Raw genomic sequence first — 22948 nt, 5'->3', positions numbered from 1 at the left:
TGGAGTGACGAAAATGGCTTGATTGATGCAAATTATAAAGCACTGTGCGTGTTATTTAGTAAAGGAAAATTCACTTTGCATTACAAGTGCATTGCAAAAGTGCACTTGAAAGTGCAAAGTGGATTTGCCTTTAGGAAATAACCCCCATTGTCACTGTAAACACCAACTTAAGCAAAAAACTGCTATTGAGCATTGAAAGAAGAAGCCACAAATTGCTGTGTAGAAAACTTTTTACTCTGTGCACATTCTCATGTGCGTTAGAAAAGGGTTTTTGAACAAACCAACATATTTTAGTAATAACATTTTTGTTTTTGACAGTACAAACAGCCTTTTTTGTGTTAAAACAGGCATGTTCAAAATCATAAAACAATACACAACTCAGGAACTTACAAAAATCAACTTTGACAAAGTGAAGGCAATATCAGACATTAGTATGTCCAAACTGTGTTGATATTGCCTTCATCAGATGAGGTAATGTCACCCCTGTGAAAGCCAAATTTTGAAGATGCACACAAATTGGAAGTCAAAATGGGGATTTCCCTCCTGGTTCCATGCCTAAGGTCAACATGTGCTAGTTCCCATTATGGGGGATCAATGGACGTGTTTCGGGGGTGCAACCCCTTCCTCTCACCTACTTTTTAATTGCGAGGAAGGGGTTGCATCCACAAAACGTGTACCTTGATATCCCGTGATGGTAGATAGCACATGTGCAGCTTCAAAATTTTACTTTCAACATTTTTAGAAAAGTTATAAGAAAAAGAAAAAAAATTAAAAAATGTTGGTGTGTTTTATATTCTGCCTAAAACCTCAGCAATGTTTTTGAGTCTTTTTTCCACATCATTGATAGACATGAGCGCCGTTAATAAATTTGTTTCGTTCTGTTCCGTTACGATTCGTATTAAAATTAATTCGTACTTCGTATTTCGTGTCCGAAATTCCGTTTCGTTTCATACAAAATACGAATTGTCATTAGGTTCGTTAACTTGTACGAACGTTCGTTACGATGAATTTAAAGGCAAAAATATACCTCAATATGACAGTCGATGCTGATGGGAGTTTGGTTTTTATTCAAAATACGAAATTCTGTTGAAGAATTTCCTATCCGAAATACGAATTTTCATTAGATGAGAAAGAGAGAAGTGGATTGTCTGCCATGCACCACTGGTCCAGTTTTCGCCTGCTCCTCCTGGGGCTGCTTATTATGAGGGGCTCCCACCATCCCTGTGCTATGCTGACTTCCTCCTGGGGGCTGTACCTCTGCTGTGCTCATTATGAGGGAGCCCCTCATAATAAGCAGCCCCAGGAGGAAGTCAGCATAGCACAGGGATGGTGGGAGCCCCTCATAATGAGCACAGCAGAGGTACAGTCCCAGGAGGAAGTCAGCATAGCACAGGGATGGTGGGAGCCCCTCATAATAAGCAGCCCCAGGAGGAAGTCAGCATAGCACAGGGATGGTGGGAGCCCCTCATAATAAGCAGCCCCAGGAGAAAGTCAGCATAGCACAGGAATGGTGGGAGCCCCTCATAATGAGCACAGCAGAGGTACAGCCCCAGGAGGAAGTCAGCATAGCACAGGGATGGTGGGAGCCCCTCATAATAAGCAGCCCCAGGAGGAAATCAGCATAGCACAGGGATGGTGGGAGCCCCTCATAATAAGCAGCCCCAGGAGGAAGTCAGCATAGCACAGGGATGGTGGGGGCCCCTCATAATGAGCACAGCAGAGGTACAGCCCCAGGAGGAAGTAAGCACAGCACAGGGATGGTGGGAGCCCCTCATAATAAGCAGCCCCAGGAGGAAGTCAGCACAGCACAGGGATGGTGGGAGCCCCTCATAATAAGCAGCACCAGGAGGAAGTCAGCATAGCACAGGGATGGCGGGAGCCCCTCATAATGAGCACAGCAGAGGTACAGCCCTAGGAGGAAGTCAGCATAGCACAGGGATGGTGGGAGCCCCATAATAAGCATAATGACTGAGTCGTCGATGCGTCGATGCAACAACAACTGATCTGAAATCCGTAAACAAAAGTTCGTATTGCGTCCAAAATTTGGACGCATGGCAATTCGTATTTTGGATCCTCCCAAACGTACAAATTTTGGGAAATTAATTGATGGTTTCCTTGATCTTCTGTAAATCATGATTCCACACCATGATCTCCCCAATGAGGACGTCAGCACTTGCAAAATGAGATTCTTCTTCCACAACATTGACACCACCTAAAATAAAAAAATCACACCATGTATTATAAAGATGCAGGCATACATATATTACCTGAAGATGTGGTCTCAGACACTCAAGTGTTGTGGTCACTATTTTGCCAACTTCATAAACCTCTCCTTCATCCACATCCTGAGGTTGTTGTTTTTGGATTTCCCCTGCTTTAGGAGGTTGTGGGCCCCTTGTGTCCTCTGACGTCCTGATTATTTTCTCTCCTATGTAAATAAAAAAAGGTATACTTAGCACACAGATATTTGAGACAAGAAATAGGAATATGAAACATTGCTTGGAAGTGTCGTACAATTGTCTGTTTTGGCAGAATTACAAGCTGAAGACATTCATTTTTCACTTTATTAGCTGGAGTACTTACCTTTTTGGGTAAGGAGGAGGAGGAGGCTGTAGAAAGTGGCAGCCAGGAGGTGACAGGGTAAAGTGGCAGCCAGGAAGTGGTGGGGGTAAGTGGCAGCCAGGAGGTGGCAGGGGTACGTGACAGCCAGGACGTGGTCAGACCTGAAACTGAGGGAGCACCATCAGTACAGAAGGATCAAGCGTGTTCTTCAAAAAAGTAAGTAGTTGTCGTGTGTTCATATGATTATTATTGCTTGCATCCTGCTCCATGTGCTTTGAGTTCATGTTGTGCATTTTAAAATTGCCACTTTCAAGTTCATGGTTTCATTCCTTCGTAGGACACATCGTTCTGCAGATAAGTATTCTAGCTGAACACAGTGTCCCCAATAATGTTATGACCTTGAAGCTCGGCCAAAATAAACAATTGAACAACACTTCCAAACAATGTTTTATATTGTTAATTCTGCCCTCTGTGTGATAATTCTTTATTTTTTTCCATTCTCATAGGGGAGAGAAGACTCGGCAAGTATGAGGACACCAGGGACCACACCCCTCTCATAGAAGGGCAACTTCCAAAAGCAGAAACAGAGGAGCAGGAGGAGGAGGAGGAGGAAGGAGAGATTGTGGAGGTTGGGCAAATTGTCACCACAACAGGTGAGTGTCGGAGAACACAGCTTCCGGCAGACTATGGTCTGGCGGATTAAGTCCGCCGGACTATCCGCCGTACTTTTGAAATGAACAGACTCGCCCACACACACGGAGGAAAGTCCGTTCATTTTGAGCGCGGCTCTAGGTAGCCGGAACCAGCGAAGGAGGCGTCACTGGCCCACGTCACCTGGTATGGACTTAAAGGGGAATCCCTACGCCCCAACCAGGGCCATATCAGACCCTTATCCGAGCACCCTACCGGACCGGCCAGGAAAGGGAGTGGGGACGAGCGAGCGCCCCCCCCCCCCCCCCCCTGAGCCGTACCAGGCCGCGTGCCCTCAACATGGGGGGTGCCTTGGGGGAAGGGGGGGCCGTGCGGCCCCCCCAACCCAAAGCACCTTGTCCCCATGTTGATGAGGACAAGGGCCTCTTCCCGACAACTCTGGCCATTGGTTGTTGGGGTCTGCGGGCAGAGTGCTGGAGCGGAGACAGCGACGAGGCAACATCTCCAGAAGAGAAGAACAGAAGACGGCGACAGCGGCAGCAGTGACAGAAGACACCGCTTGTAAAAGAGCTAGAAGAAGGCACGGTGGCCCGGCAAGAAGAACCGAAGAGGGGGATAAGACCCCCGAAGAGGGGGACAAGACCCCCGAAGTCGGAAGAAGAGGGAGGCGAAGAAGAAAGCTGGGCTCCTCAGCTAGTAAAAGAGCTAGCAGAAGATAGCGGAGGAGTCCGGCAAGAACACCCCCGAAGACAGAAGAAGACCCCCGGAGCTTTTTACATTTTTTTCACAGGTGAATGGGTAGGGGTACATTGTGATACAGTGGTGGTTCTCTCAATACCCCTGTATGATGGATGGACTTTACATCTGGTATGAAACCTTTACTTTTTACATTTCTGATTGAGTGATTAGACTATCATGCATCTGCCTCTGCTTTGGTCACCTACTCAATGGGCTTCTAAGCATTTGAGGTGACATCTAAGCCATGCATATAAGTCCGGGTGGTCCCTCTAAAAGCCTGTGTGACATCTGTGCTTTACTAATGTCAGTTTAAATTCACTCAGAGACTGAATGATGATGCAGCAACTATGATCTATGATCTATGCATTCAAACCATGCATATTTGGTCTCAGTGGTTCCATGAGGACATCCGTGTACCACTAATAACAGGTTAAACCCACCTGGAGAATGGATAATGCTGCACCAACTATTTACGTGCTTTCTCAATGGTCCCTGTTATTGTACATACAGTATGTGGATGTTTTTTGTCTTTGAAAGAGCACAGGTTAAGTCCACTTTGAGCCTTTCTCCATGTATAGAGTATACGACTTCAGTGATAACAGCACTAGAGCATCTATGTCGCCCTATTCTGGTTTCAACTACCTGGTGTGTTTTATTTCCAGCAATATAAGAAGTATTTTTGTTGTTTTTTTCACTCTAGGATTAATAGTTCCACTCACATAGCTCTTTAATGAACTGTTGCCGATTAGAGAAAGTACCACCACTAATGTTACATGATTACTACATCCTTACTATTAGCTACATAAGAGTCGGATACATTTTTTCTCTTTTCTTTAATTATTTGAATTCCTGTGGAAGCCCTATGAGAGAAGATATTTATACAGTAGTGATGTCTTCAATTTTCTACTATGGGCTCTGGATTTGTTACCACTTTTTGGTTTATTTTGCAAGATGTAGTGACTGGAGGTCTATTCACAAGTTTGGTTGCTGTAGAACAGGGGTCTCCAAACTTCCTGAACAAGGGGCCAGTTTACAGACTTTGAGGGGGCCGGACTGTGGCCAGTGGGAGTTCAAAATGCCCTGGCATCAATGGGAGTAAAGAATTCCATGTCATTTGTATTAGTGGGAGGAATATTGCCCCATTGTTGATATTAGGGAAAGAAATCATGCCCCATCATTGGTGTCAGTGGGAGGAATAGTGCCGCTTTGTTGGTATCAGGGCAAGAATTAGTGCCATATTGTTTGTATCAAGGCAAGGCATAGTGCCCCATCATTGGTGTCAGTGGGAAGCATAGTTCCCCTTTGTTGATACCAGGGCAAGAACAGTGCCCCATCATTGGTGTGATTAAGAAGAATAGTGCCCCATTGTTGATATCAGGGCAAGAAATAATGCCCCATCATTGGTGTCAGTGGGAAGCATAGTGCCCCTTTGTTGATACCAGGGCAAAGAAAAGTACCCCATAATTGGGGTGATTAAAAAGAATAGTGCCGCATTGTTGATATCAGAGCAAGGAATAGTGCCCCATCATTGGTGTCTGTGGGAAGAATAGGGCCCTGCAGTTGGTGTCAGTGGGAGGAATAGTGCCCCATCATTGGTGTCAGTGGAGGAATTGTGCCCCGTCATTGGTATTAGTGGGAGGAATAGTGCCCCATCATTGGTATTAGTGGGAGGAATAGTGCCCCATCATTGGTGTCAATGGGAAGAATAGTGGCCCATTGTTGGTGATATTGTTAGGAATAGTGCACTATTATTGGTATCAATGGCAAGAATTATGCCCCATTGTTGGTGTAGAAGGAATAATGCCTGGTATCAGTGGGAAGAATAGTGTCCCAAGGGCCTGATAAAGGCAAGCAAAGCTCCACATCTGGCCCCCGGGCTGCAGTTTGGAGACCACTGCTGTGGATGAACAGATGGTACACTCTTGGAGGCAGGATGGCTTTTTAAAATGTCACTTTTCTAAAGCGCTCTTTCACACACCCTAGGGCAGTGATGGCGAACCTTGGCATCCCAGATGTTTTGGAACTACATTTCAAAAGATGCTCAACTACATTGCAGACTGCATGAGCATCATGGGAAATGTAATTCCAAAACATCTGGGGTGCCAAGGTTTGCCATCACTGCCCTAGGGTATACCATTACTGTACTGTGAATGAACTATCACTGCCCTAGGGTACACCATTACTGTACTGTGAATGAACTATCCATTGGACAGTGCAGTTTGCAAATAAATAAGTATAGGGCCAATGAAATGTAACTAGCCACTGTATCACACAAAGTAAACAATGGCTGTGGTTAGTAGTTGGCTTTCACATTTCTCTCATGCACCAATTAGTGTGTAAAAGGAAAAAAAGCTTCCTAGTTGCAGAGCGGACCCAGTGTAAACTAGTACTGGTGCCATCCAGTACCAAAACAGTGTCATCCACCCCGCTACAGTCATCACTGCTCTACAGTATGTTTGAGCTACACCCTGTCTCTAATCTGCCCTAGGGTATACCATTACTGTACTGTGAATGAACTATCACTACCCTAGGGTACACCATTACTGTACTGTGAATGAACTATCACTGCCCTGTGGTATACCATTACTGTACTGTGAATTAACTATCACTGCCCTGTGGTATACCATTACTGTACTGTGAATGAACTATCACTGCCCTGTGGTATACCATTACTGTACTGTGAATGAACTATCACTGCCCTAGGGTATACCATTACTGTACTGTGAATGAACTATCCATTGGACAGTGCAGTTTGCAAATAAATAAGTATGGGGCCAATAAAATGTAACTAGCCACTGTATCACACAAAGTAAACAATGGCTGTGGTTAGTAGTTGGCTTTCACATTCCTCTCATGCACCAATTAGTGTGTAAAAGGCCTGCGACCTCCCCACCCCAAAGCACCTTGTCCCCATGTTGATGAGGACAAGGGCCTCTTCTTGACAACCCTGGCCGTTGGTTGTCGGGGTCTGCGGGCGGGGGGCTTATCGGAAACTGGGAGCCCCCTTTAATAAGGGGGCCCCCAGATACCGGCCCCCAACCCTATGTGAATGAGTATTGGGGTGCAATGTACCCCCTACCCATTCACTTGTGAAAAAAATTTAAATAAAACACAACACAAGGTTTCAAAATAATTTATTGCACAGCTCCGGGGATCTTCTTCCATCTTGGGTGTTCTTCCCGCTGGACTCCTGCGCTATCTTCTGCTAGCTCTTTTACTAGCGGAGGAGCCCGGCTTTCTTCTAAGCCACCGCCCGGGGGTCTTCTTCCAAATTCGGGGATCTTGTCCCCCTCTTCGGTTCTTCTTGCTGGGCCACCGCTTTCTCCCTTTAGCTCTTTTACTAGCAGTGGCCCGGTCTTCTGTCGCCGCCGCCTCTTCTTTTGTCTAAGCCCTTGTACACGCGGTCGGAGATTCCGACAACCAAATCCGTCGGGTTTTTTCCATCGGATTTTGTCCGACGGATCTTGTCCGAAACTGTTGCATACACACGGTCGGACAAAGTTGTCGGAAAATCCAACCTTTCAGAACGTGATGACATAATTTCGTTACGATGGGACTACGTTCAGGCTAGTAGCCAATAGCTTTGATGTAGGAATTTGATTTGAGCATGCGTGGCACTTTGTCCGATCGGAATTCTCTACACATGATCGGAGTATGTCCGATCGGAGCAGTTTGCTGGAAAATATTTCCAGCAAGTTGGAAAATTTGGTCCGACGGATATTCCGACGGAAACAGTCTGATGCATACCACACACAGTCGGAATAACCGACAAACCGCTCTGATCGGACACATTCCGTCGGAATCTCCGATCATGTGTACAAGGGCTTAGTCTGATCGTGTGTACACGGCAATAATCATAGCCACCACTGATTCATATAAGAGTGTGTTCATATGCTGTGGACATTTGTTTCATTTATTCACATAACACTGTTTGTTTATTTATTTATGGATTCAGTCATTGGGTAATTAAATTTTTTTTTTTTTCCCCCTTAGGGGATGAACGACACTATTTGTCACTTATATTATTTAATGATTTGTTGCTAATATTTGATGATTTATTTATTTATATTATCTCACTAAACCTCACCTAGGTTGCACAATTGAAGGTCTTTTTCACTTACACTTAACCCTATATTCAGGTTTTTTTAGTTGCAGCACCTGGCAATATTTTATCACCTTTGAGTGTTTTTTCAGGTGGAGTTTATATACTCAACAAATTGTTTTCACATACCTTTGTACATTGTTGCACATTGTGTTTATTTGAGGTCATTTGTACCTCGTTAATCAATTATCACCGGTTAGTGCAGATTTTGAAGCAAGTGATTGGAAGGAAGCTTCAGAATGGTAAAGATGTTTTTATTACAAATTATGTGAACAGACTGCAGTTCCTCTTTGAAATATAGAATACTAATTAAAATATGATATACTTTCCTAACTATTTTTTCTAGGATTAAAATAATTGGCAGAGTGAAAGTCTACTTTAAATCTGGTACACCATTACTAAGTACCATGTTTTTACCCCTTTAATACCAACATGTTTCTTCATTTCCCCCAAAAATTGGCAAAAAATCTGATCACCTTGCAGTGTCTGCTTTCTAAAAAAAAAGGTAATTTTTGGGGAGTTATGTACTGTCCTGGCTTTTTTATTTGCTATATTTTATAACAGAAAATCAGAAACATTTTTTTTTTTAATTTTTGCTCTCTTTACTCTTTATATAGTAAAAAAGTAAAAACCTAGTTGTTATTACATACCACCAAACGAAACCTATATATATGTCTCTAAAAAATATACTTTAAATTAATTTGGGTACAGTGTTGCATGGTGGAGTAACTGTCAGTCAAACTATCACAGCACTAAAAACAGAAAAAGATGGTGGTATAACATTCTGGTCCTCAAGTGCTTAAAAAACTGAAAATGTGTTGAATCACAGCATATAACGAAGTGAACCCCTTTACCTTCTCTGCTTGTAATGAGAAAGTAGCTGATATGCATTCCATTATGTGTCATACTCTCATATTTTCCATTGCACTGTGGCAGTGGAATATTTTTTTTTTGTTTTGAACTCCAAGAAAAGTAAAAGATTGCCCTTGCACTGGGGCTGTGCCCAAACTATTAGGATTAACTCCTTAATTAGGCCTAAGGAGCATTAAAAAGTGAATTTACCTGCTTAGTCCTCTTCTCCTCCGTGCAGCCACCAGTCCCCACACCATCTTCTCCTCTATGCTCCAGCTGTCCAATGTCCTGCTGTTATCAAGGTTGACACAATGTTCATAAATCTGCATTAGACCTGAGGATGCCAAGGGACAGTCAGTCTACTACTGGAGAAGGAAGAGCGTCCTCTGCTGGGGGAGCTAAAGTTCAGGTAAGTAAAGCTGTTTTTGCTTCCCCTAGACTAAATAAGCAGTTAACCCTTGCAGTGCAAACACAGCCCCACTTTATAGGTGAATTTTCAAGCTTCACAAAGTTAGGCTTTAAGGCTGCCTTTAGAATTGGCCAAAAACACTTCAAAACCAAGAGCTAAATCCATAATACCATGTGGAAGTGTGGGTAGAATCGCTAAAGACTGCTCCGGGGTGCTGTAGATGATACACTTGGAGTAGTGGTCAAACAAAAAGCCAGAGGTGAACAACGCTCAGGACCTTTCGTGAAAATTGATCTAATTGTGGCAAATCACCATATCACGCGGGATCCATGATTGATAAGTATAACCATAGTTATAAATGGACTGCCATGTAAACTTCAATGCATATTACTTTATTTCAAACATGAAATAGCCAACAACTGATAAATGCAATCATAATATCAAGCAGAACCAGTTACCGAGCATTTGGGATGTGACTGAAGATCAAACATATTCCTCTGTGAAGGAGCTGATGTAGGGATGTCTAAATGACACACACCAGTTACCGAAAGGAAGTCAGAAGGGAGATCCGAAACAGACCACAAGCATCAGGAGTTGCCCTTGACAAAACCTATGTGCATGAAACACGTCGTCACAGTAACTCCTGATGCTTGCGGTCCATGCCGACTCTCTGTGGCTCCCTTCCGACTTCCTTTTGGGGACTGTTGTGTGTCATCCTTGGCGTGCCTATTAAGAACAGAGGATTGGATTACTGGCTGGAGGCTGTCATCTAGTGATCCCCACTCCGGCTTCTTCACGGAGGAATATGTTTGATCTTCCATCACAGCCAGAGTGCTCATTAACTGGCTCTGTTTGATATTATTGATCACCTTTATGACTTATTGGCTATTTCATGTTTAGAATAAAGTAATGTGCATTGAAGTTCACAGGACAGTCCCTTTATGACTATGGCTATACTTATCAATCATGGATCCCATATGATATGGTCATCTGCCTCAATTAGCCCCATTTTCACTAAAGGTCCTGAGCGCTGTTCGCCTCTGGCTTTAGAATCGGCTACATACAAAATGAAAACTCTGCAGCTAGGGCAATTAAGACACCAAAGAAGAGAAATGCCTTTCACGGGATGTACTGTATTTTACTAAACATACCATTCCTTATGTGTCTATTTTTAAAACTAGAAAGAGTTCTTCCTAAACCAAATATAGCAGTCTTTAGTTTTTTTTCCACCTCTGACTGATTTCTTGTCAGTTTCTTTATAATAATAAAACTCAAGGAAGATATTTTTAAGATACAAAGTTGAATTACTTTTAAGTAAACAATGGTAATGTTACTAAGTAGTCTGCCTAGTAAAAACAATAGCAAACAGACTTTTAAAGTTCTGAACATTTACAAACATGAGAGTTGATACATTTTTCTCTCTAAGCAATAGATTTTCAGGCCCCATCAACGCAGACTATAAAAAAACATGGGATAACCAATAAACAATTGCAGCCACTGTCCAACATGATGGAAAGTCTGTATGATAAAAATCATTTCCAAGGACCACCAGTGTTTGCTATTGCTATAAAATTAACTTGCTCACAACTTAAATATTGGAATGAATGCTTGAACCTAATACACTGCTTTCACCTATTGGGCTGGGTATGGCTATAATGATGGTTTAAACCAACTGGGCTGATCTGACATCAGCAAAAAGGCTCAGTGAAGCCCTAAAGCTGAACTCCAGGCCTACCCTCAGTCTTGCTCATTTGGGAAGATTTATCTACTGTACTAAAGCTGCTTACTCTGATTTCACTGCACGCTGTATATCTTCAATAAAGGAATCATTTTATTTGTTACCAAGACAACTGCTTTATAACATGTAACTTTATTATATTGTACTCTTGATAAAGGGACATTATTTTGTCTGGCCCTTTAACTACTTTCCAACCTGCCACAGTACTTCTCCCATGGTGAGGCGGTAGCTTCAGGCACTGTGAAGCAATGTCTGGCATCCAGCCTGGGTGCTTCAGCCAAATAGTGCCTCCTGCCCTCCAAACCATTCCAGCAGACTGAGAACTAATACCAGCCCTTTACCCCAAGCATTGTACATAGACAATATGTTGAGGTAAAATCCAAAGGTACAGTTGACACAAGGCTAATCCCATTATAGGAACCTCCAAGAGTTAGACAAATTAGCCAACTGACATAAACAATAGGTGACTCAATTAGCAATGGGAATTCACATCTAGGAGGCTGTGATAGATCCAAGCAGGACAAAGGCTTTTGGAGAGGAATTAGGGGCAAGCCTCCTACCCACTGATTATGGCCCATGGAGAGAGCATATCATTCTCCAATGATGAACAACAATGTGACGAGCACTGAGAGTGAGGCTTGGATTAATTCTTTGAATAAGGACAATAAAGCTTCCACTCTGTAGTGGATGGAAAGGTTTGATATTAATCTTGTTCAGGTATTGGTTAGAGGAAATATGGTGGCCCTCATACAGACAGGGTTGGAGAGGCTCGTTCACTTGGGATAAAAATATTTATCAACAAATCTTTGAAGATAAATAAATTCTCATGTGTTTATTGTTAAGTAGATCTCTCCCATTGTTAGTTGTTACCTATTGTGTCTGTCTGTTGGCTAATTTTGCCAAATCTTGGAGGTTTCTATAATGGGATTAGCCTTCTGTCAACTCTACCTCACTATCTAAATCATTGTGTGATGTTTTATTGTTCATGTGGTGACTGCCCTACTTTTGAAGTGTAAAAAAAACTGTATTTCTGTTCAATAAACAGTCATTCCTTTGGTTCTACCTCCAACATCTTATTTATGTACGATGCTTGGGGTAAAGGTCTGGTATTAGCTCTTGGTCTGCTGTAACGGTTTGGGGGGCAGAAAACACTGTTTGGCAGAAGCACCCAAGCAGGGTGCCAAGAGTTTCGTCACAGGCACCACAACATACTGGTACGTCGCTGCATCTTTGTGGGTCTGTTCCTGCCCACCTACTCCCCTGTGACACAGCAGGAGTTCAACAGATTCCGGCCAATGATTCATGGCTAGGACCTGCTGATCGGCTATGGCAAACAACACAGAGCTCTACACCGAGGGATCAATTGCTTTGGTGATGTCATTGTCAGTCAGTGCCCACAAAGTGTCAGTTTGGTGTGAGACTGCCCACCACACTTACACAGTCCTGGTGTGAGTCGCTGATTACCACCATTACTAGTATATAAATAAATAAATAAAAATTCCAGTATATATCCTATAGTTCGTAGACACTATAACTTTCACACAAACCAATATATACTTATTGCATTTTTTTTTTTTTACTGAAAATATCTAGCAGAATAAATTTTGGTCTAAGTTTATGAAGAAATTAGATTTAAAAAAAAATGATTGGATGTTTCATGGCGGAAAATATATATATTTTTTTTCAATATTTACGGTCTTTATTTGTTTATAGCAAAAAAAAAAAAAACCCTAGTGATGATGAAATACCACCAAAAGAAAGCTCTAATTGTGAGAAAAAAATTATATAAATTGAATTTGGCTACAGCATTGCATGACCACGCAATTGTTAGTTAAAGTAGTGCAGTGTCTGGCCTGGTCATGAAGGGGGTAAAATCTCCTGGAGCTGGTAAAAGGTATTGGATGTCTTCATAGACATCCAATGCCTTTAGTGTGACAATTGAAAATGTATATCTAGACAAGAGGTGTCAAACTCAATTTCATTGAGGGCCGCATCAACATTATGGTTGCCCTCAAAGGGCCAGATTAATCTGTATGACTATACAAATGTATCTACTCTTTATCGTAGTAAATACTTTTTGTCTGCCGGTTTTAGTAATATCTTAAGACATGTGAAGGGCTGGTGGAGACAGGCATGAAGCCCACTCCCACTGTCCTAGCAGATGTTGCAAGTTGGAAAAGGATGGTCACACACTGCTGGTATCATCCACAAGAAACTTTATTGGAGGCTGCTCAAACAGAGCATGGGAGAATCAGATGTTCTATCTGAGCAGTCTCCAATAAATTTTCTTGTGGATGACCCTCTTTTTCAATTGGCATAGAACTGTATTATTCTCATAATAATTGCAAGCAGATGTCCAGAGCACCCCAACCCTCTTTACAACAGATGTCAAATGCCCCCCACAATCAGAAATCGAGAGCCCCCACACTCCCTTATATCACAGTGCACCCCCTTACCTTGTGCTGCTGCTGGGAAGAAGCTGGGAGTGGAGCTGTGAAGCAAAAATTGCAGGGTCTGGAGGAGGACCAGAGAAGGGCTGGAGTCAGCTGCCGGAGTCTTCTGATGGCTGAGACCAGGAGAGGTAGAGACAAGGGGGTTATGAAGCTGCAGAGGTGCAGGATATGGTGGAGGACTTCTATCTTCCTCTCTGCTGCCCACTACTGAGACAAGGTGGGGGCAGAGACAGGGGCCTATTTACCGCAATGCCAACAAGGCATTTGCCTTAGGCGGCATTTTTCAGGATGGGGCGCTGCACCCAGGCAGAGATGGGCCCTCACTCTGATTATTCATCCCAACATTCATCTGCCTCCACCAGCCAGGAGGCAGCTCTTCTAAACAGTCCGGACACTGGGGACACGGGTGCCAGTCTCCCTTCCCAGCTGCCCCTTACTCCCCAGCTGCCTTAATGTATTTACAGTCTAGCGGCTCCTGCTCAGCCCCCGACCACAGGTAGCCAGAGCCCAGCCTACACCGACCAGACCCATCTGACAAGCAGCCATGCCTTCTTACCTCCTGCAGATGCTGATTTGCTGCAGCCCATGCTGTGTATACAGTACACACACGATAAAGAAGTGGTGTGCATAGCAGGGCCATGGTGCAGCGATGTATGGTGGGGTGGAGGAGCAGTGTATATAGCGTCCAGGAGGGAGGAAGATAAAGAGGAGTGTGTACAGGAGAGAAAGAGAAAGGAGTCTATATAGTGTACAGGAGGGAGAGAAAGAGCCCTCCTGACTCTGTCCTATGGCCCATTGACCCCATTCTCTGCCCCATTGACCACATGCTCTGCCCCACTGACCCTGCCCTCTGCCCCACTGACCCCATCCTGTGCCCTGCTGACCCCATTCCCTGCCCCAGTGACCCCATGCTCTGCCCTACTGACCTCTGTCCTATACCCTGCTGAACCCATCCTATGTCCCGCTGACCACATGTTCTGCTCTACTGACTCTGTCCTCTGTTCTACTGATCCTGTCCTATGTTCCGGTGACCCCATCTTCTGCCCCATTGAGCACATGACCTTCCCTACTGACCCTGTACTTTGCTTCGCTGACCCCAATCGGTGCCCTGCTGACCCCATTCTGTGCCCTGCTGACCCCATCCCCTGCCCCACTGGCCCCATGCTCTGTCCTACTGACCCCTGTCCTATACCCTGCTGAGCCTATCCTATGTCCTGCTGAGCCTGTCCTATGGCCCACTGACCTCATCCTCTGCTCGACTGATCACATATTCAGCACTTGAATAAATCATGTCTCAGGGTCTAATAAGGAAGCCGCAGATGTTCACTGTGAACCAGTGGTGGAACTACCGCCATAGCAACCTACGCGTTCGCTATGGGGCCCACAGCCAAGTGGGGCCCGGTCCTAGTTTCCAATAAATATCGCTTTTCCACTGCCCGCAGCCGCTAGAGGTCCACATCCGGCAGAGATATTGTCTCCACCGGCCGCCATTTTCCAGAAGACCAGACAACTAGACATGAGAAGGGAGCCTGCCGAGTGGCTACAATAATGCTGTGGAAAGGGGTGGTGGCCGGCTCAGCGTCTATTTTGTTCCCCCCTTGGCCTTCAGTAATGGCGGCGGAGACACTGTTGTTGGGATATAGAATGGCTCCAATAGGGGGGGAACACCTGAGATGTAAGGAGGCACTCTGCTGGCTGGGGACAGTGACACCTGAGATGTAAGGAGGCACTCCGCTGGCTGGGGACAGTGACATCTGAGATGTAAGGAAGCACTCCGCTGAGGACAGTGACACCTGAGATGTAAGGAGGCACTCCGCTGGCTGCGGACAGTGACACCAGAGATGTAAGGAAGCACTCCGCTGGGGACAGTGACAGCTGAGATGTAAGGAAGCACTCCGCTTGGGACAGTGACACCTGAGATGTAAGGAAGCACTCTGCTGGCTGAGGACAGTGACACCTGAGATGTAAGTAAGCACTCCGCTGGCTGGGGACAGTGACACCTGAGATGTAAGGAAGCACTCCGCTGGCTGGGGACAGTGACACCTGAGATGTAAGGAAGTACTCCGCTGGCTGGGAACAGTGACACATGAGATGTAAGTAAGCACTCCGCTGGCTGGGGACAGTGACACCTGAGATGTAAGGAAGCACTCCGCTGGCTGGGGACAGTGACACCTGAGATGTAAGGAAGCACTCCACTGGCTGGGGACAGTGACACCTGAGATGTAAGGAAGCACTCCGCTGGCTGGGGACAGTGACACCTGAGATGTAAGGAAGCACTCCGCTGGGGACACCTGAGATGTAAGGAAGCACTCCGCTGGGGACACCTGATGGCATCTGGTGGCAGGTGATGTGGCAAGTGACACACTCGGGGCTCCTACCGATTCTGATTCTGCATTATGGTGAGTTGAAGTATTTAATTTTATATTACAATGTAATAATATAAATAATGCGCTTCAATCACCCTGACATTATAACAACCTTGGTGCCGGGATGATTGAAGCGCTAACACCAGATGTTTGGAGTAGCTTTATCTGCTGATTGTTAAACTTTCTGGAATACACATATTTCTATTGTGGTGTAGGATCTGGGCCTGCTGTCCCTCCATTCCTATTTTTTCCTTCTTCTCTCTCTTTCTTTCTTTGTTTCTCCCTCTATCCCTCATTCATCTCAGACTCTAACTACACCCCTTTAAGTCATGCCCCTTTAAGCCACGCCCAATAGTACGATTAAACCATGCCCATACTTCGCCGTGGCACACTTTGTGCGCCACATTTTTCTTTCCCCACTAGGCCACACCTACAATCAAATGTCCATCCCATAATTTTAATAAGACCCCACCCACCGACAAAAAATTGTCCCGGTGAGGATGAGAAATGTAAGTTTACTGTTAAGCCTCCCCGGCCCCGCGATTCCGCCCGTGTCCCGACACACGCAGCTGCAAACAGCAGGAGGCAGGAGCAGAGAGCAGAATGGGCGGGGCAGAACGCTCGAGCATGCCTGTGAAGGGACATTGTTTTTGGCACATGAGGAGGCTCTGAAGTCTAGACAGGAGGTAGGAAGGGAGTGGGTGATAGACTGTCATCTGTTTTGCACAGTTCATTTTTTTGTGGGGGGGGGCTGTTTGCAGGGGGGCCCCATACAACATTTTGCTATGGGGCCCTGTGATTTCTAGTTATGCCTCTGCTGTGAACAGCTGCAGCTTTCTCATGAGACTCTGAGACAAGTATGGCATATTGCAGCTGGGGTGGGACAAACTTCAAAGGGAGGGAGCCCCCATTTTTAGTTTTGCCTGGGGCAGCACAAAACCAAAATACACCGCTGGGCAGAGACGAGGAATGTGCTGTAGCTGCAGGAGAGGTGCACACGAAATGGCCTGGCAGGCCATATGGCAGAAAACATAACTGGATACTAACATTTGTAGGTAATATAACCAGGAGTAGTTGATCCGGAGAATATCTGATTGCCTTTTGCAATTTTTCCACACTGGAGAAAATACTTCATTTTTTTTTTGTTTTCCTTTGGTTTAACTGTGAATACATGATTGTGTATATGGAGGTTTTCTAATTGTTTTTTTCTGCTGGTTGAACTAAATAGACTTTTTTCAACCTGACTATGTAACTTTATAATGCAGTAAGGTGAATGGACAGTTGACTTAATAATGCATTTGGGTGGCAAAAATATGAATGCAATCTATACACTGGGGAGAGAACCTCTGGGGGAATCTAGGATGGAAAAGGACCTGAGGGTCCTAGTAGATGATGGGCTCAGTAATGGCATGCAATGCCAAGCTTCTGCTAACAAAGTAAACAGAATATTGGCATGCATTAAAAAGGGGATCAACTCCAGAGATAAACGATAATTCTCCCACTCTACAAGACTCTGGTCCGGCCGCACCTGGAGTATGCTGTCCAGTTCTGGGCACTAGTCCTCAGGAAGGATGTACTGGAAATGGAGCGAGTACAAAAAAGGGCAACAAAGCTGATAAAGGGTCTGGAGGATATTCGTTATGAGGAAAGGTTGTGCGCACTGAACTTATTCTCTCTGGAGAAGAGATGCTTGAGAGGGGATATGATTTCAATATACAAATACCGTACTGGTGACCCCACAATAGGGATAAAACTTTTTAGCGGAAGGGAGTATAACAAGACTCGTGGCCACTCATTAAAATTAAGCCCCATACACACTATCAGATTATCTGCTGAGATTTTCCTTCAGATTTACCAAAACCATGTAGTAGAAGGGCCTGCCTGATTGCATACACATTGAAACTCCTAAGGATTGTCCTCATATTATATGGTTTTGGTAAATCTGAAGGAAAAACTCAGCAGAAAATCTGATAGTGTGTATGGGGCTTTAGAAGAAAATAAGTTTAACCTTAAACTACGTAGAGGGTTCTTTACTGTGAGAGCAGCAAGGATGTGGAATTCCCTTCCACAGGCGGTGGTCTCAGCAGGGGGCATTGATAGTTTCAAGAAACTATTAGGTAACCACCTGAACAACCGCAACATACAGGGGTATACAATGTAATACTGACATATAACCACACACATAGGTTGGACTTGATGGACTTGTGTCTTTTTTCAACCTCACCTACTATGTAACTATGTAACTTACTGCATAAAGCAGTACGAGGATGTTTTTATTTAAACCATCCAATCATTTTTAAGGACAATCTGTATTTTTTTTTTCCCTATTTCCATGTAACTGGGTAAATAACATGAACATAACTGTACTACATTAACTTCGTCATGTCAACATTTAATTAACTAAGGGGTTCATCTGAAAATTCTTTACTCCTAGACTAGTAAATCAACTCAAATATGACAGCAAAAACAAAACAAACAATAAAAAATAATTGTTCTTCTTTGATGCATGCTTGTGTAAATGTGCATACCATCGTGTTTTAACCTTTACATTTCCTTATAGCTACACTGATATTTAGAACAATGGGAAACTGCCTAATAGTTTTCCCTCTAACCACTTTAGTTACCTGTTGGAGCACTGGCAAAATTCATCCAAATCAGAAAGACTGCATCATTATTTGCTCATTTTGGACAATGCTCATGACACATCAGCTTCAAAATAACCTGTAAAAATGGTTGTATTATAAGAAATAAATAGAGTTTTCAACTAAGCAATATAAGTAATGACCTCAATAAGTTATGTATCTCTAATTAATCAATAGCACATGTCAAGAGTGAAATATAGCATTAGTCACTACTGGGCTTATTTAGAGATATATTCATATAACAGTAAGCCATGGAAGATCTGTGGGACTTTCTTCGTCATAGGGCTTAGAAAAAGATATCAACAGACTTTCTTATATTCTACACAATAGGTGAACTAAATCAGACTGACAGCTAAGGACTCACAATGAAGTGCTGCAATTACTGGTGAGATATATCATGGGGCAATTGAAGGATGATATATAGAAAGTGGTGCCTGAAAGGATGGATGCTGAGATGTCATAGAGGCTGATAAAAGTACCAGTCCTGCTTCCTGCAGAGAGGTACCATGTCCAGAATACTTCTTCATGGTTGGGAAGGGTCTTGCTCTGTTTAAGGTGTTTTTACAGCGCTAATAACACACGGACCACTCAATCCATAGATGTGATAGTGGATAGTGCGTGGGAGCTCTCTGAAGGTTGCTTTGAGAACTTGTTGTGTCTATTCTTTCAGTATGTGTAGGTGGAAGTGCAATAAATATACCCTGTAGGGTTAGAAGATGGAGATTGGCATAAAGAGAGTTTTAATGATTTTCTCTCTAATGATCAGACTCTCCAAAGAACCTTCTAACATGGGAAAGAAAGTTTATATTGAATTACTACAGTGAGAGTGTGGGAGATGTGTGGGATGGAGCAATGAAAAAAAAAAACTGGACATCCAAATGATGGCATAGAGAAGGTGGCATAGAGAGGGGCAGAAATATATCCCAATAAAAAAAATATGAACTAGAAGAAAGTGTATCTGGGATGTGTTGGCATCCTAGAATGGTTTTTAAAAAAAATATATATATATCAGTTATAATTAGGTAAGTAGACCTGTGTTAAGATTACAATTTAGAGATTTCATTGATGTAACAAAATCGATTGACCGCATTTATTTTTGGTTAAAGCCGAATGAATAGAAAGGTGAATAAAACACTGAATGCAATACAGAAATTCACATGTCTCTATTTCTGTTTCTCTAATTACATTATATCTGATCTTTATGTTTCCCTTGTATGTATTTTTCTTTCTTTCTTTCTTTGTTTCTTTCATTTCTCATTCCTCTCTAGCCATCTATCAATCTGTCATTTCTATAGCTCTGTCTATCTATCTATCTATCTATCTATCTATCTATCTATCTATCTATCTATCTATCTATCTATCTATCTATCTATCTATCCTTACTATACCATATCTACATCTCTATCCCTCTGTCTGCTTATCTATCTATCTATCTATCTATCTATCTATCTATCTATCTATCTATCTATCTATCTATCTATCTATCAATGCTTATTATGCCATATCTACATCTCTATCTATCTATCTATCTATCTATCTATCTATCTATCTATCTATCTATCTATCTATCTATCTATCTATCTATCTATCTATCTATCTATCTATCCATCAATCCTTACTATTCCATATCTACATCTCTATCCCTCTGTCTGCTTATCTATCTATCTATCTATCTATCTATCTATCTATCTATCTATCTATCTATCTATCTATTTATCTATCTATCTTTTTATCTATATTTCTGTCTATCTTTTTATCTATATTTCTATCTATCTATCTGTCTATCTATCTATCTATCTATCTATCTATCTATCTATCTATCTATCTATCTATCTATCTTATTATCTATATTTCTATCTATCTATCAATCCTCACTATACCATATCTACATCTCTATCCCTCTGTCTGCTTCTCTATCTATCTATCTATCTATCTATCTATCTATCTATCTATCTATCTATCTATCTATCTATATATCTATCAATCCTTATTATGCCATATCTACATATCTATCCCTCTGTCTGCTTATCTATCTATCTATCTATCTATCTATCTATCTATCTATCTATCTATCTATCTATCTATCTTTTTATCTATATTTCTATCTATCTATCTATCTATCTATCTATCTATCTATCTATCTATCTATCTATCTATCTATCTATCTATCTATCTATCCATCAATCCTTATTATGCCATATCTACATCTCTATCCCTCTGTCTGCTTATCTATCTATCTATCTATCTATCTATCTATCTATCTATCTATCTATCTATCTATCTATCTATCTATATATCTATCAATCCTTATTATGCCATATCTACATATCTATCCCTCTGTCTGCTTATCTATCTATCTATCTATCTATCTATCTATCTATCTATCTATCTATCTATCTATCTTTTTATCTATATTTCTATCTATCTATCTATCTATCTATCTATCTATCTATCTATCTATCTATCTATCTATCTATCTATCTATCTATCTATCTATCTATCTATCTATCCATCAATCCTTATTATGCCATATCTACATCTCTATCCCTCTGTCTGCTTATCTATCTATCTATCTATCTATCTATCTATCTATCTATCTATCTATCTATCTATCTATCTATCTATATATCTATATATCTATCAATCCTTATTATGCCATATCTACATATCTATCCCTCTGTCTGCTTATCTATCTATCTATCTGTCTATCTATCTATCTATCTATCTATCTATCTATCTATCTATCTATCTATCTATCTATCTATCTATCTATCTATCTATCTATCTATCTATCTATCAGTCTGTCTTTACTTACTATATAATATTTATATCTCTACCCCTCTGTCTGTCTGTCTATCTATCTATCTATCTATCTATCCCCTTTAATTCCCTTTTTTATTGTTACTATATTCCCCTGTATCAAACATTTAGCACAAAAGTGTATTCTTATTATCAGAAATTTGTTTGCATTGTTCTGTCAGTCCCAGGGGAAAAATACTTTTTTTTTTTTTTTACTTTTTGTTGCCATTTTCAGAGAATTCCCACAAGTCTTAAATTGTGTCTGAAATTGGCAGTTTTATTAAAAGGCATTTCCTGATCTAGAGGGAGAATCTAATTCACAAATATATCTGACTCAGTATAATAAATGGCTCTCAATTGCTATCCACTGGGATGGGGGGATGGTAATACAGTATGCCAGGAAGAGCCAGGGTGACTCAAAGAATGAATTACCAAAGATGTCTTCATTACCTGCCACCCACCTAATGTCAATATTATTAGCCTGAACAACCACCTAGAGGACATATATATATAAGACAGGTGTTTGGATATCAAAAGATTGTAGTTCTTTTAACTTGTCTGCACTTGGCAAGGCTCTGCACAGCATCAGTATTGGGAATATATCCAACTCACAAGAGGTAAGTTACTGCAACATCTGTACAGCATCACATAGGTCAGCATTCCTGACATGTGCATACTTAGTAATAGATGTATAGACCGCAATGTATATGCATAGATGTTCATAGATGTTTGCAGATTATATATAGAAAACTTTTCAGCTCATATGCATACACGTGTTCTATCTGCACTGGATATATAAAATGAAATGTATATGAACACGTGTTCTATCTGGATATATATTTGAATCCAACTTATGTGCATGTCCTATCTATATAAATATGATTAGATAGATAGATAGATAGATAGATAGATAGATAGATAGATAGATAGATAGATAGATAGATAGATAGATAGATAGATCGATCGATAGATAGATAGATAGATAGATAGATAGATAGATAGATAGATAGATAGATTGATTTCAACTTATGTACATACGTGTGATATCTGGATATATATATTTGGCGTATATGCATACACATTTTATCTGGAAATATATATATATATATATAATATATGAATTGAAATATGTAATTCAACTTATATGCACACACATGTCCTACCTGAATTTTATATATATATATATATATATATATATATATATATATATATATATATATATATATATATACAATTCAGGTAGGACATGTGTGTGCATATAAGTTGAATTACCTATTTCATTATATATATTATATCTATAATTTGGCTTATATGCATTCACATTTTTATCTGGATACACATGTTCTATCTATCTATCTATCTATCTATCTATCTATCTATATATATATGGTCTTGATATATATATTCAACTTATATTTCAACTTATATGAATACATGTGTTCTATCTGGATCTATATCTATCTATCTATCTATATTTCTATCCATATCTATATTATATATAAGATATAGATATAATTCAACTTATGTACATACATGTGTGATATCTGGATATATACACAGTATATACACATACAGTATATATAGAATTCAGATAAGACATGTGTATGTATATAAGTTGAATTACATATTCCATTTC

General features: G+C 41.6%; 1 protein-coding gene and 1 long non-coding RNA gene across 2 annotated transcripts in view; one reads left to right on the top strand and one right to left on the bottom strand.

The window, feature by feature from the left end:
• Positions 1-1252: 1252 nt before the first annotated feature.
• Positions 1253-22948, bottom strand: part of LOC143997193 (uncharacterized) — a 63147-nt gene continuing 41451 nt past the window's right edge. Inside the window, exons 2-4 of the long non-coding RNA XR_013277657.1 lie at positions 18496-18592; positions 9116-9239; positions 1253-2212 (exon numbers count right to left, since the gene is read on the bottom strand). This is a non-coding gene — a long non-coding RNA (uncharacterized LOC143997193). The remainder of the gene's footprint in view (positions 2213-9115; positions 9240-18495; positions 18593-22948) is intronic.
• The window catches only part of ALKAL1 (ALK and LTK ligand 1), a 142789-nt gene continuing 141637 nt past the window's right edge, over positions 21797-22948 (top strand). The window contains exon 1 of the mRNA XM_077492684.1: positions 21797-21929. The gene's annotated coding sequence lies outside the window, so the exon portion shown is untranslated. The remainder of the gene's footprint in view (positions 21930-22948) is intronic.

The sequence above is a fragment of the Lithobates pipiens genome, unplaced genomic scaffold (genome assembly GCF_037356315.1).
Source record: "Lithobates pipiens isolate NorthernLeopardFrog02 unplaced genomic scaffold, aLitPip1_a1.2 Scaffold_19, whole genome shotgun sequence".
Classification (NCBI taxonomy): Eukaryota; Metazoa; Chordata; class Amphibia; order Anura; family Ranidae; genus Lithobates; species Lithobates pipiens.
This window is presented reverse-complemented; position numbering and strand designations above follow the sequence as displayed.